The sequence below is a fragment of the Rutidosis leptorrhynchoides genome, chromosome 10 (genome assembly GCF_046630445.1).
Source record: "Rutidosis leptorrhynchoides isolate AG116_Rl617_1_P2 chromosome 10, CSIRO_AGI_Rlap_v1, whole genome shotgun sequence".
Taxonomy (NCBI): Eukaryota; Viridiplantae; Streptophyta; class Magnoliopsida; order Asterales; family Asteraceae; genus Rutidosis; species Rutidosis leptorrhynchoides.
In genome coordinates this window covers 107776540-107788618 of record NC_092342.1, presented here as the reverse complement: position 1 = coordinate 107788618, position 12079 = coordinate 107776540, and the positions used below count along the sequence as shown (strand labels likewise).

At 37.9% G+C, this 12079-nt stretch overlaps 2 pseudogenes; one reads left to right on the top strand and one right to left on the bottom strand.

The window, feature by feature from the left end:
• The first annotated feature begins 227 nt into the window (after positions 1-227).
• Positions 228-5816, top strand: LOC139870527 (uncharacterized; annotated as a pseudogene).
• Positions 821-934, bottom strand: LOC139873988 (small nucleolar RNA R71; annotated as a pseudogene).
• Positions 5817-12079: the final 6263 nt, after the last annotated feature.

The window sequence follows — 12079 nt, the reverse complement described above, 5'->3', positions numbered from 1 at the left end:
AGGCTATTTTTGATTGACCCTTCGACATCGATCAAATTTTGGCGCCGCTGCCGGGGAGGTGTGCGCTTGATTTGCAAGCTCTTATTTTATCTGCTTTCTTGTTAAACTACAAAAAACCATAAAAATCATAAAACCAATAAAAAATCCAAAAATATTGTTTTGTTTATTCTTATTTTTGTCAGTTTTACGCTCGGTGTTCTTGTTTTTGTTTCATTTCAGGTTAGTGTATGCAAACTCGGAGTTTGGGAGACAAAAATCTTAAACCTTTAGACTTAGAAATCGAGAAATCAGCAAAAGCTAATCGAAAAGCTTCAAGAATTCTTAAGGGTTCAACAGTGGCTTCAGCATCAAGTCAAGTACAGTTAGAGTCACATACAATTGTTCCACCAAACTCTCCTAAGTCAGATTCCGATACTGAAGAGGAAGTTTTTGAGCAACGCGACGATATGGCTGACCAACCAAGGGGAGTAGATACCTACTACCAACCGGGTGATTTTGAGGATCATTCACCCATTGTTTATCCTGCACAGGCAGGAGGAAACAACCGACGATTTGAGGTCCGCCCTCAACTGATTTCGATCTTGCCAACCTACCGAGGTATGGCTAACGAGGAACCATACGAACATATCACCGAATTTAATGAGATTTGTGCTACTAATCAGGTAAACGGTTTCACTGATGATGAGGTACGTCTCCGATTATTTCCTTACTCACTTAAGGAAAAAGCAAAAAGATGGTTTCTCTCCTTGCCCGCCCGTAGTATTAATACTTGGGCGGAAATGAAAAAACGGTTTTTAGAAGAATTCTATCCCATAAGTAAAACTTCAGATATGCGTACGCAAATTAAGTCTTTTAAACAGTTACCAGGTGAACTATTTCATGAAGCGTACGAGCGTCTGAAGGAGTTACTTAGGGCGTGTCCACATCATGAGATACCCAAGTGGGAATTGGTAAAAGTTTTTTATGATAGTCTAGATTCCCAAAACAGGCAGTTTCTTTTGGCCGCTAGTGGGGGGGCGTTTTTAACTCGACCTAGTGAGGAAGAGTGGACCTTCTTTGAACAGTTAAGCAAGGGGTCAAAGACCCAAGCTTCAGTTAGTCGTAAGCAACCTAGTACTTCCCGAGTAAACCATGTATCCGACTCGGGAAGTTCATCTAGGAATTTAGAGCAAGAATTGGATGACTTAAAAATGCTTATATTTAACAGCCCAAACCAGGGTCTTGCTTGTAATGTTTCGCAGGTACAGGAAGTGTGTGAGATTTGTGGAGATCCTTCTCATTATGCATACGGATGCAGAAATGGGATCCCACCGGTAAATCAACAACTGGTGGAAGAACAAGTTAATGAGGTTCAGGGAAGGCGGTTTGATCCATACTCTAACACATATAACCCAGGTTGGAGGAATCATCCAAATTTTAGTTGGAGTAATAACAACGCGCTGAATGCTAATCAAGGGAACCAATTTAGACCACCGAACAACTTCCAACGAAATTATCAAAATCCTTACCCTAACAACCGAAACCAACACAATTACCAACCTCAGAGCCAAAACCAAAACCACAACCAAAACCAAACTAGTACTTCATCCAACCAACCATCTAGCTCGGATGCTAAGATGGATGCTTTTATATCCGAAATGCGAAAGATGATAGAGGTACAAAATAAGTCGATTGGTGCTTTGGCCAAGGAGATAGGTAATGTTGCGGAAAGTAAGGGTAATCGGGAACCGGGAACCATTCCAAGCTACACGGTTTTGAATCCAAATCACAAAGAGCAAGGAAAGGGTCATAGTGTTAATATGGTAGGTACCTTGAGAAGCGGGAAAAAGTATGATAATAAAGTTGGAGAAACAGAGGTAAAGCAACCGGAGTCAAGTAAGTCTCCTATTGTTCTTGATGAGGATGAGGTAAGTAAAAGTGATAACAATGGGGAGGGGGTGAAATTGACCGAACCAACTGTTAATGAGACCGAGAAAGTGGAGACGGAATCAAAAACCGTCTCATTTCCCAAGGCCCTAGAGTCCCCGAACCAATTCCCTTATGGGAAGAAGGGACCACAACAAGAGGATATGTGGGAAACTTTTCAGTAGGTTAAAATAAATTTACCCCTTCTTGATGCTATTAGGCAAGTTCCTTCTTATGCTAAATTTTTGAAGGACCTTTGCACTCAAAAGAGAAAGCAAAGGGCAAACTTGCCTAAGAAGGTGGAGTTAACCGAGCACCTAAGTGCGGTTGTCTCGGGTACACTTCCACCTAAGTTTAAAGATCCAGGAACCCCATTGATAGCTGTGACCGTAGGGAATGTGAATGTTAAAAAGGCGTTATTGGACTTAGGTGCTAGCATTAACATTTTACCTTTTTGTCTAGTTGACCGACTTGAATTGGGCCTAATGAAACGAAATGACATAATTATCCAATTAGCGGACCAATCAATTAAAACGCCTAGGGGGATACTAGAGGATGTGATAGTAAAAGTGGAGGTTTTCTATTACCCGGTAGACTTTGTTGTTATGGATATTGAGACTAGGAATAGAGATACCCAACCCACTATAATTTTGGGACGCCCGTTCTTGGCCACCATTAATGCTCATATTAATTGTAGAACGGGTGCCATGGACATATCCTTCGGTAACCGCAAGATGAGGATTAACATCTTTCATTCTCTTCGCGCACCGGATGTCCATGAGTGCTATAGGATAGATGTGATTGATGAGTTAGTTGATAAGCATACTTCTCACCTAATAACCGACGACCCAGTAGAGATATTTTGTTTAGGTGAGGAAGAGGATGTCGAGTGTGAAGAGGTCAAAGCGGTAGAATTAGCGGTAGCAAGTACAATGGATTCTAGGTTGCCACCGTGGACTCATAAATATGAGTCACTACCTAAATCCATTGATACTAACACGAGACCTTCACTAGAGTCACCACCGACTCTTGAGTTAAAACCCTTACCGTCTCATTTGAAATATGCGTTTTTGGGAACTAACGGCACTTTGCCAGTTATTATTGCTTCAGATTTGACAGGTGTGCAGGAAAAAGCTTTGATGGAAGTTCTTCATAAGTACAAAGCTGCAATAGGGTGGATGATAGCTGATTTGAAAGGGATAAGTCCCTCGGTATGTATGCACAGGATAGTCACGGATCTTGAGGTTAAACCTGCTCGCGATACACAACGCAGGTTAAACCCAAATATGCAGGAGGTGGTAAAAAAGGAAGTTCTTAAGTGGTTGGATGCAGGGATAATCTTCCCTATCTCAGACAGTCAGTGGGTAAGTCCCACACAAACAGTGCCGAAGAAAGCAGGAATAACGGTGATGGAGACTGAGGAAGGTGAAAAGATCACAACTCGTCCCGTGACGGGTTGGAGGGTGTGCATTGATTATCGAAAGCTAAACGCTGCAACTTCAAAGGATCACTTTCCTTTGCCATTTATTGATCAGATCATCGAAAAACTGTCAGGTCAGAAATTTTATTGTTTCTTGGATGGGTATTCGGGTTATAATCAAATACCTATTCATCCTAATGACCAAGAGAAAACGACTTTTACTTGTCCATATGGAACCTATGCTTTTAGGCGTATGCCTTTCGGTCTATGTAATGCACCCGCGACTTTTCAAAGGTGTATGATGAGCATTTTTTCTGAATTAATAGGTGAGTCGTTAGAGATTTTTATGGATGACTTTTCAATTTTTGGCAAATCTTTTGAGTCATGTTTGAGTATGTTAGAAAAAGTTTTGAAAAGATGTACCGAAACCAACCTAGTTCTTAGTTGGGAAAAGAGTCACTTCATGGTTAGGGAAGGGGTTGTTTTGGGACATATTGTGTCTGAACGGGGATTTGAAGTCGATAGGGCAAAGGTTCAACTTATTTCTACCCTACCTTACCCGACCAATGTTAAGGGGGTGAGATCGTTTTTGGGACACGAGGGTTTTTACCGTAGGTTTATCAAGGACTTTAGCGTCATTTCTAAGCCATTATGTAATTTGCTACTAAAGGATGCACCATTTGACTTTGATGACCAATGTAAAGAAGCTTTTAACACCCTTAAGCGAAAGTTGACCGAAGCACCCATCTTACAGTCACCCGATTGGACCAAACCTTTTGAAATAATGTGCGATGCTAGTGATTATGCAGCAGGGGCTGTTTTGGGACAGAGAGTTGATAGGAAGCCGGTAGTGATTTATTATGCTAGCAAAACATTCTCGGATGCCCAAATCAATTACACCACCACCGAGAAAGAGTTGCTAGCAGTTGTGTTTGCCTTAGACAAGTTTAGATCGTATTTGTGGGGGTCTAAGGTAGTAGTGTTTTCGGACCATAGTGCTTTAAGGCACTTGCTTGAGAAGAAAGAGTCTAAACCTAGATTGATTAGGTGGATATTGTTGTTACAGGAGTTTTATTTAGAAATACGGGATAAAAAGGGTATAGAAAATGTGGTAGCTGACCATTTATCTAGGATACCCCCGCCACCATTTGACGCTACTAAACCGATCCAGGAGAATTTCTCGGACGAATGTTTGTTTAGTGTTGTGCAGGTACCTTGGTTCGCTCATATTGTGAATTATTTGGTGACTAACAAGATACCGGAACATTGGAGCAAGCAAAAGAGGGATTACTTTTTGTCACAGGTTAAGCATTACATTTGGGAGGATCCGGTTCTTTATCGAATTGGACCCGACCAAATCATTAGGAGATGCGTGCCGGAAGAGGAGCATAAGGACATTTTGGCACATTGTCATACTTTTGCATGCGGAGGACACTATGGGGTAAAGAAAACCGGGTACAAAGTACTCGATTCAGGTTTCTTTTGGCCTTCTATTTTTAAAGATGCATTTGAATATGTCAAAAATTGTGCTAGGTGTCAAAGAATGGGGGGAATATATAAACGTAATGAAATGCCCATGAACCCAATTTTGGTGTGTGAGATCTTTGATGTATGGGGTATTGATTTTATGGGACCTTTTCCCCCGTCTTTTGGTTTTGAATATATTTTGGTAGCCGTGGATTATGTCTCCAAGTGGGTGGAGGCTGAGGCTACACGAACAAATGATCACAAAGTTGTCCTTAAATTTGTCAAGAAAAACATTTTCTGTCGTCATGGTGTACCTAAGGCCATAATTAGTGATGGGGGCTCACACTTTAAGAACTCCTACTTTGCTAAACTTTTAAGGGATTATGGGGTAAATCACCGTATTGCTACGCCTTACCATCCCCAAACAAGTGGACAAGTGGAGGTATCCAATAGGGAATTAAAAAGAATTTTGGAAAAAACCGTAAATCCTAATCGCAAAGATTGGTCTCTAAGACTAGACGATGCGCTTTGGGCTTATCGGACAGCTTTTAAAACCCCTATTGGTACTTCACCTTATCGACTTGTTTATGGGAAGGCATGTCACTTACCTGTTGAAATTGAGCATCGTGCAGAATGGGCTATTAAACAGGTGAACATGAGTTTAGATGAGGCAGGAAATGCAAGAAAGTTGGATTTGACAGCATTAGAGGAACTTAGATGTGAGGCGTATGAAAGTTCAAAGATTTACAAAGAGAAAATGAAAGCTTTTCATGACAAGCAAATTAGTAGAAGGACGTTTGAAGTGGGGCAAAGTGTGTGGTTATTCAACTCTAGGTTAAAGTTGTTTGCGGGGAAGTTAAGAAGTAAGTGGAACGGTCCTTATGTGGTTACTAAGGTTACTCCGTACGGGGCAATTGAGATTAAGGATCCGAAAGGTGGGGAGCCGTTCTTAGTTAATGGGCAACGGTTGAAGATTGCTACCGGGTTGTCACTTGATGATGCTAAAGTAGTCAAAACAATCTAGTTTGAACCTATGCAAATGCAACAACTTAGGGTGATTAGAGTGAATGAACCGAGAAAAGGTGATAGCAAAGAAAGTGTTGACTCATGGCTTGATCAAAATGTTTCTATTAGTCATGTGCCTGATGTTGTTGAGTGGGAAGATGATGGGCGATTTGATGATGCGTCCGAGGATGCGGTGTCCGAAGTTATTTCGGATGAATGTTTTGATGATCTTTATGAAGAATTACCTTTGGATGAGAGTGCACGCGGTAAACCGGTGATTCTTTATCAAGAAGATGACCCAGGCGAGATACTATTTGAGTTAAGTATTATAGGGGTGCTACCTCACCTTGTTAGTAGCCATCGAGAGTTTAAGGTGATAGCCAATTCGGGGTCTTCGATTAACATAATGTCGTATGAGACGTACAAGCAACTTTTTCATGGTGAATGTTCGTTGTGTAAGTTGAAGAAATCCGATGCCGAAATCACGCTTGGTAATAATACTACATGTAAGGCACTCGGGGTGGTTAATAAGGTTATGGTTAGTGTGAAAGGTGTTTTCATTGAGGTACCGTTCACCGTTTTTGATATGCCAACAGATCATGATGTTCCATTGCTAGTAGGTAGGGGGTTCATTTCAACCGCGGGTGGTAAATTAGACCCGGGTGCGGGGTGCATCACTTTTGAAGGAGGAAACGGGACATTTAGGTTTTGTAATTCAGAAAATATGCGTTTCCCTTCAGCCTATATAGTCGAAAGAGAGTTTGTTGAAGATTATTGCAGGAAAATTAAGGTAGAAAAGAATGGAGCAAGTGAGGAGGTCGTTGAAAATGTGGTGGATGACACGGTAGATATAGGTGAAAGCTGTCCAAATGATGAGTGTGGGGGCATTTCCCATGATCAACAAGTGGATATCGAGAAAAGTGATGAAAATTCGGAGGGAGTTGAAAATATAGGTGTTGGCACAATCAAGGAAACACCAGAGTTAGATAAAGGAAAAGAGGTAGATATAGACGAGATTCGAAAGACGCTTGAAAGTATGTGGGGAAAGAAGAACACGGATAGGTTCATGAATAACACCAAGACGTATTTTGTTGATGACGAGGGTTGGACGATTGAAGTAGAGTATGTTAAGCCTAACCCGAAATGTGAATATAAGCCTCGCATTAAATATAGAGATCCGGGTGAGTTTGCGGTTATTTGTCAATTCAAGAAGAAAGGGGCCTACCGAGCATTGCTAGATTCGGGTGCAAGTGTTAACATGATGCCAACTAAAATTGCAAAAGAAATAGGCATTCGAGAGTTGGTTCGAACTACTACGAATATTCGGATGGCTAACCAAACGATTGATGATCCGATTGGGATTGCGGAAGATGTTCGTTTCACTATTCATGGTATTGGGTATAAGGAGGATTTCTTCATTATGGATTGTGAACCGGATGAATTCACGCCACTCATATTGGGACGAGGATTTCTAGCAACCGCAAGAATGACTTTAGATTTTGATGCGAGAACGTTGACGATTAGAGATCGAGATAATATGCTCACGTTTGGTATGAAGGATGGATTCGGCTTCGATAACAAAGGAGCCGATGATTCGGACGAAAACTAAGCCGAAAAAGGAGTCGAGTGCGCGGCTCCATCAAAAACACGCACACCCTTGTAAAGTTTGTAAGTTTTTATTTTGTTTTGTACAAGCGGGCGGGGCAAAGAACCAAAATTGTGAATTTTAAAACGGAAACGGTTTAAAAGACTATCTCTAACTTTTTGCATTGAGGACAATGCAATGCTTAAAGTGTGGGAGGGGGTCAAGGTTTTTATGTAGTGACCCAAACTTTTCCATGTTTATATATATTAATTGAGATTGATATTTACATGATTAAATGTTTCCAACATGTTAAGCAATCAAACTTGTTAAGACTTGATTAATTGAAATAGGTTTCATATAGACAATTGACCACCCAAGTTGACCGGTGATTCACGAACGTTAAAACTTGTAAAAAAAAAAAAAAACTATATGATGACATATATATGGTTATATATATAGTTAACATGATATTATGATAAGTAAACATATCATTAATTATATTAACAATGAACTACATATGTAAAAACAAGACTACTAACTTAGTGATTTTGAAACGAGACATATGTGTAACGTTTATCGTTGTAACGACATTTAATGTATATATATCATATTAAGAGATATTCGTACATCATAATATCATGATAATATAATAATTTAAAATCTCTTTTGATATTATAAACATTGGGTTAACAACATTTAACAAGATCGTTAACCTAAAGGTTTCAAAACAACACTTACATGTAACGACTAACGATGACTTAACGACTCAGTTAAAATGTATATACATGTAGTGTTTTAATATGTATTTATACACTTTTGAAAGACTTCAATACACTTATCAAAATACTTCTACTTAACAAAAATGCTTACAATTACATTCTCGTTCAGTTTCATCAACAATTCTACTCGTATGCACCCGTATTCGTACTCGTACAATACACAGCTTTTAGATGTATGTACTATTGGTATATACACTCCAATGATCAGCTCTTAGCAGCCCATGTGAGTCACCTAACACATGTGGGAACCATCATTTGGCAACTAGCATGAAATATCTCATAAGATTACAAAAATATGAGTAATCATTCATGACTTATTTACATGAAAACAAAATTACATATCCTTTATATCTAATCCATACACCAACGACCAAAAACACCTACAAACACTTTCATTCTTCAATTTTCTTCATCTAATTGAACTCTCTCAAGTTCTATCTTCAAGTTCTAAGTGTTCTTCATAAATTCCAAAAGTTCTAGTTTCATAAAATCAAGAATACTTTCAAGTTTGCTAGCTCACTTCCAATCTTGTAAGGTGATCATCCAACCTCAAGAAATCTTTGTTTCTTACAGTAGGTTATCATTCTAATACAAGGTAATAATCATATTCAAACTTTGGTTCAATTTCTATAACTATAACAATCTTATTTCAAGTGATGATCTTACTTGAACTTGTTTTCGTGTCATGATTTTGCTTCAAGAACTTTGAGCCATCCAAGGATCCATTGAAGCTAGATCCATTTTTCTCTTTTCCAGTAGGTTCATCCAAGGAACTTAAGGTAGTAATGATGTTCATAACATCATTCGATTCATACATATAAAGCTATCTTATTCGAAGGTTTAAACTTGTAATCACTAGAACATAGTTTAGTTAATTCTAAACTTGTTCGCAAACAAAAGTTAATCCTTCTAACTTGACCTTTAAAATCAACTAAACACATGTTCTATATCTATATGATATGCTAACTTAATGATTTAAAACCTGGAAACACGAAAAACACCGTAAAACCGGATTTACGCCGTCGTAGTAACACCGCGGGCTGTTTTGGGTTAGTTAATTAAAAACTATGATAAACTTTGATTTAAAAGTTGTTATTCTGAGAAAATGATTTTTATTATGAACATGAAACTATATCCAAAAATTATGGTTAAACTCAAAGTGGAAGTATGTTTTCTAAAATGGTCATCTAGACGTCGTTCTTTCGACTGAAATGACTACCTTTACAAAAACGACTTGTAACTTATTTTTCTGACTATAAACCTATACTTTTTCTGTTTAGATTCATAAAATAGAGTTCAATATGAAATCATAGCAATTTGATTCACTCAAAACGGATTTAAAATGAAGAAGTTATGGGTAAAACAAGATTGGATAATTTTTCTCATTTTAGCTACGTGAAAATTGGTAACAAATCTATTCCAACCATAACTTAATCAACTTGTATTGTATATTATGTAATCTTGAGATACCATAGACACGTATACAATGTTTCGACCTATCATGTCGACACATCTATATATATTTCGGAACAACCATAGACACTCTATATGTGAATGTTGGAGTTAGCTATACAGGGTTGAGGTTGATTCCAAAATATATATAGTTTGAGTTGTGATCAATACTGAGATACGTATACACTGGGTCGTGGATTGATTCAAGATAATATTTATCGATTTATTTCTGTACATCTAACTGTGGACAACTAGTTATAGGTTACTAACGAGGACAGCTGACTTAATAAACTTAAAACATCAAAATATATTAAAAGTGTTGTAAATATATTTTGAACATACTTTAATATATATGTATATATTGTTATAGGTTCGTGAATCAACAGTGGCCAAGTCTTACTTCCCGACGAAGTAAAAATCTGTGAAAGTGAGTTATAGTCCCACTTTTAAAATCTAATATTTTTGGGATGAGAATACATGCAGGTTTTATAAATGATTTACAAAATAGACACAAGTACGTGAAACTACATTCTATGGTTGAATTATCGAAATCGAATATGCCCCTTTTTATTAAGTCTGGTAATCTAAGAATTAGGGAACAGACACCCTAATTGACGCGAATCCTAAAGATAGATCTATTGGGCCTAACAAACCCCATCCAAAGTACCGGATGCTTTAGTACTTCGAAATTTATATCATATCCGAAGGGTGTCCCGGAATGATGGGGATATTCTTATATATGCATCTTGTTATTGTCGGTTACCAGGTGTTCACCATATGAATGATTTTTATCTCTATGTATGGGATGTGTATTGAAATATGAAATCTTGTGGTCTATTGTTACGATTTGATATATATAGGTTAAACCTATAACTCACCAACATTTTTGTTGACGTTTTAAGCATGTTTATTCTCAGGTGATTATTAAGAGCTTCCGCTGTCGCATACTTAAATAAGGACAAGATTTGGAGTCCATGCTTGTATGATATTGTGTAAAAACTGCATTCAAGAAACTTATTTTGTTGTAACATATTTGTATTGTAAACCATTATGTAATGGTCGTGTGTAAACAGGATATTTTAGATTATCATTATTTGATAATCTACGTAAAGCTTTTTAAACCTTTATTGATGAAATAAAGGTTATGGTTTGTTTAAAAATGAATGCAGTCTTTGAAAAACGTCTCATATAGAGGTCAAAACCTCGCAACGAAATCAATTAATATGGAACGTTTTTAATCAATAAGAACGGGACATTTCAGTTGGTATCCGAGCGTTGGTCTTAGAGAACCAGAAAAATTTGCATTAGTGTGTCTTATCGAGTTTGTTAGGATGCATTAGTGAGTCTGGACTTCGACCGTGTTTTCTTTAAAAATGATTGCTTAACATTTTTGTTGGAAACTATATATTTTTAACATATGAATATTATGTGATATATTAATCTCTTAACGTGTTTGATATTATGTGATAGATGTCTACCTCTAGAACAAGTCCCATTGACTCACCTAATAATAATGAAGAGTCAAATGTAAATTGGAATGATTTGTGGACTGATTCACAAGTTCCCGAAGAGGAACCGGAAAAAGAGTCGGAACCGGAAGAAGAATCGGAACCGGAAGAAGAATCGGAACCGGATGAAGAAATAGAACCGGTGGGGGAAATAATAAAACGGTTAAGTAAAAGAAAATCCTCAACCAACCGACCAAAGTTAATTATGGTCAATGGTGTTTCCGCCAAGGAAGCAAAATATTGGGAGGATTACCAATTCTCCGATGAATCGGATTCCGACGAGAATTCCGATGATGTTATAGAAATTACCCCAACTGAATTTAAAAAGGCAAAAGAAAATAATAAGGGAAAGGGCATAAAAATAGAGAAATCTAATTCCAACCCCGATGAACTTTATATGTATCGTCAACCCCCGAAGTCCTTAAGTTGTAACAATGACCCGGGAACCTCTAAACCACCAGGTTTTTCTAAACCAATGTGGACAACGACGGCTCGTATTAGGGGAACATCATATATCCCTAGAAACTTGGCAAAACGAACCAAAACCGAAGAAGAAGAAACGAGCGAGTCGGAATAAGATAGTTGTATTCGTGTGGTGTAATATATGGAATATAGTGTTCTTATGCTTTATGATATATGTAAAAATTGCTTGTATTAATAAGTATTTTTTTTATGAATCTAACTCTTGTCTATTTTACAGTTTAAAAACACAAAATGGATAGACAACCCAATATTTTAAGAGACCTACCCGGAGACATGATTGATGAAATCTTGTCTAGAGTCGGCCAGAATTCTTCGGCACAACTATTTAATGCGAGATCAGTTTGTAAGACATTCGAAGAACGTTCCAAGAATGTCTTGGTTTATAAGAGACTTTCGTTTGAAAGATGGGGGATATCACATTGGGAAACCCATAAGTTACGATGTGTTTACTTTGACGCATATATTGCGGGGAACC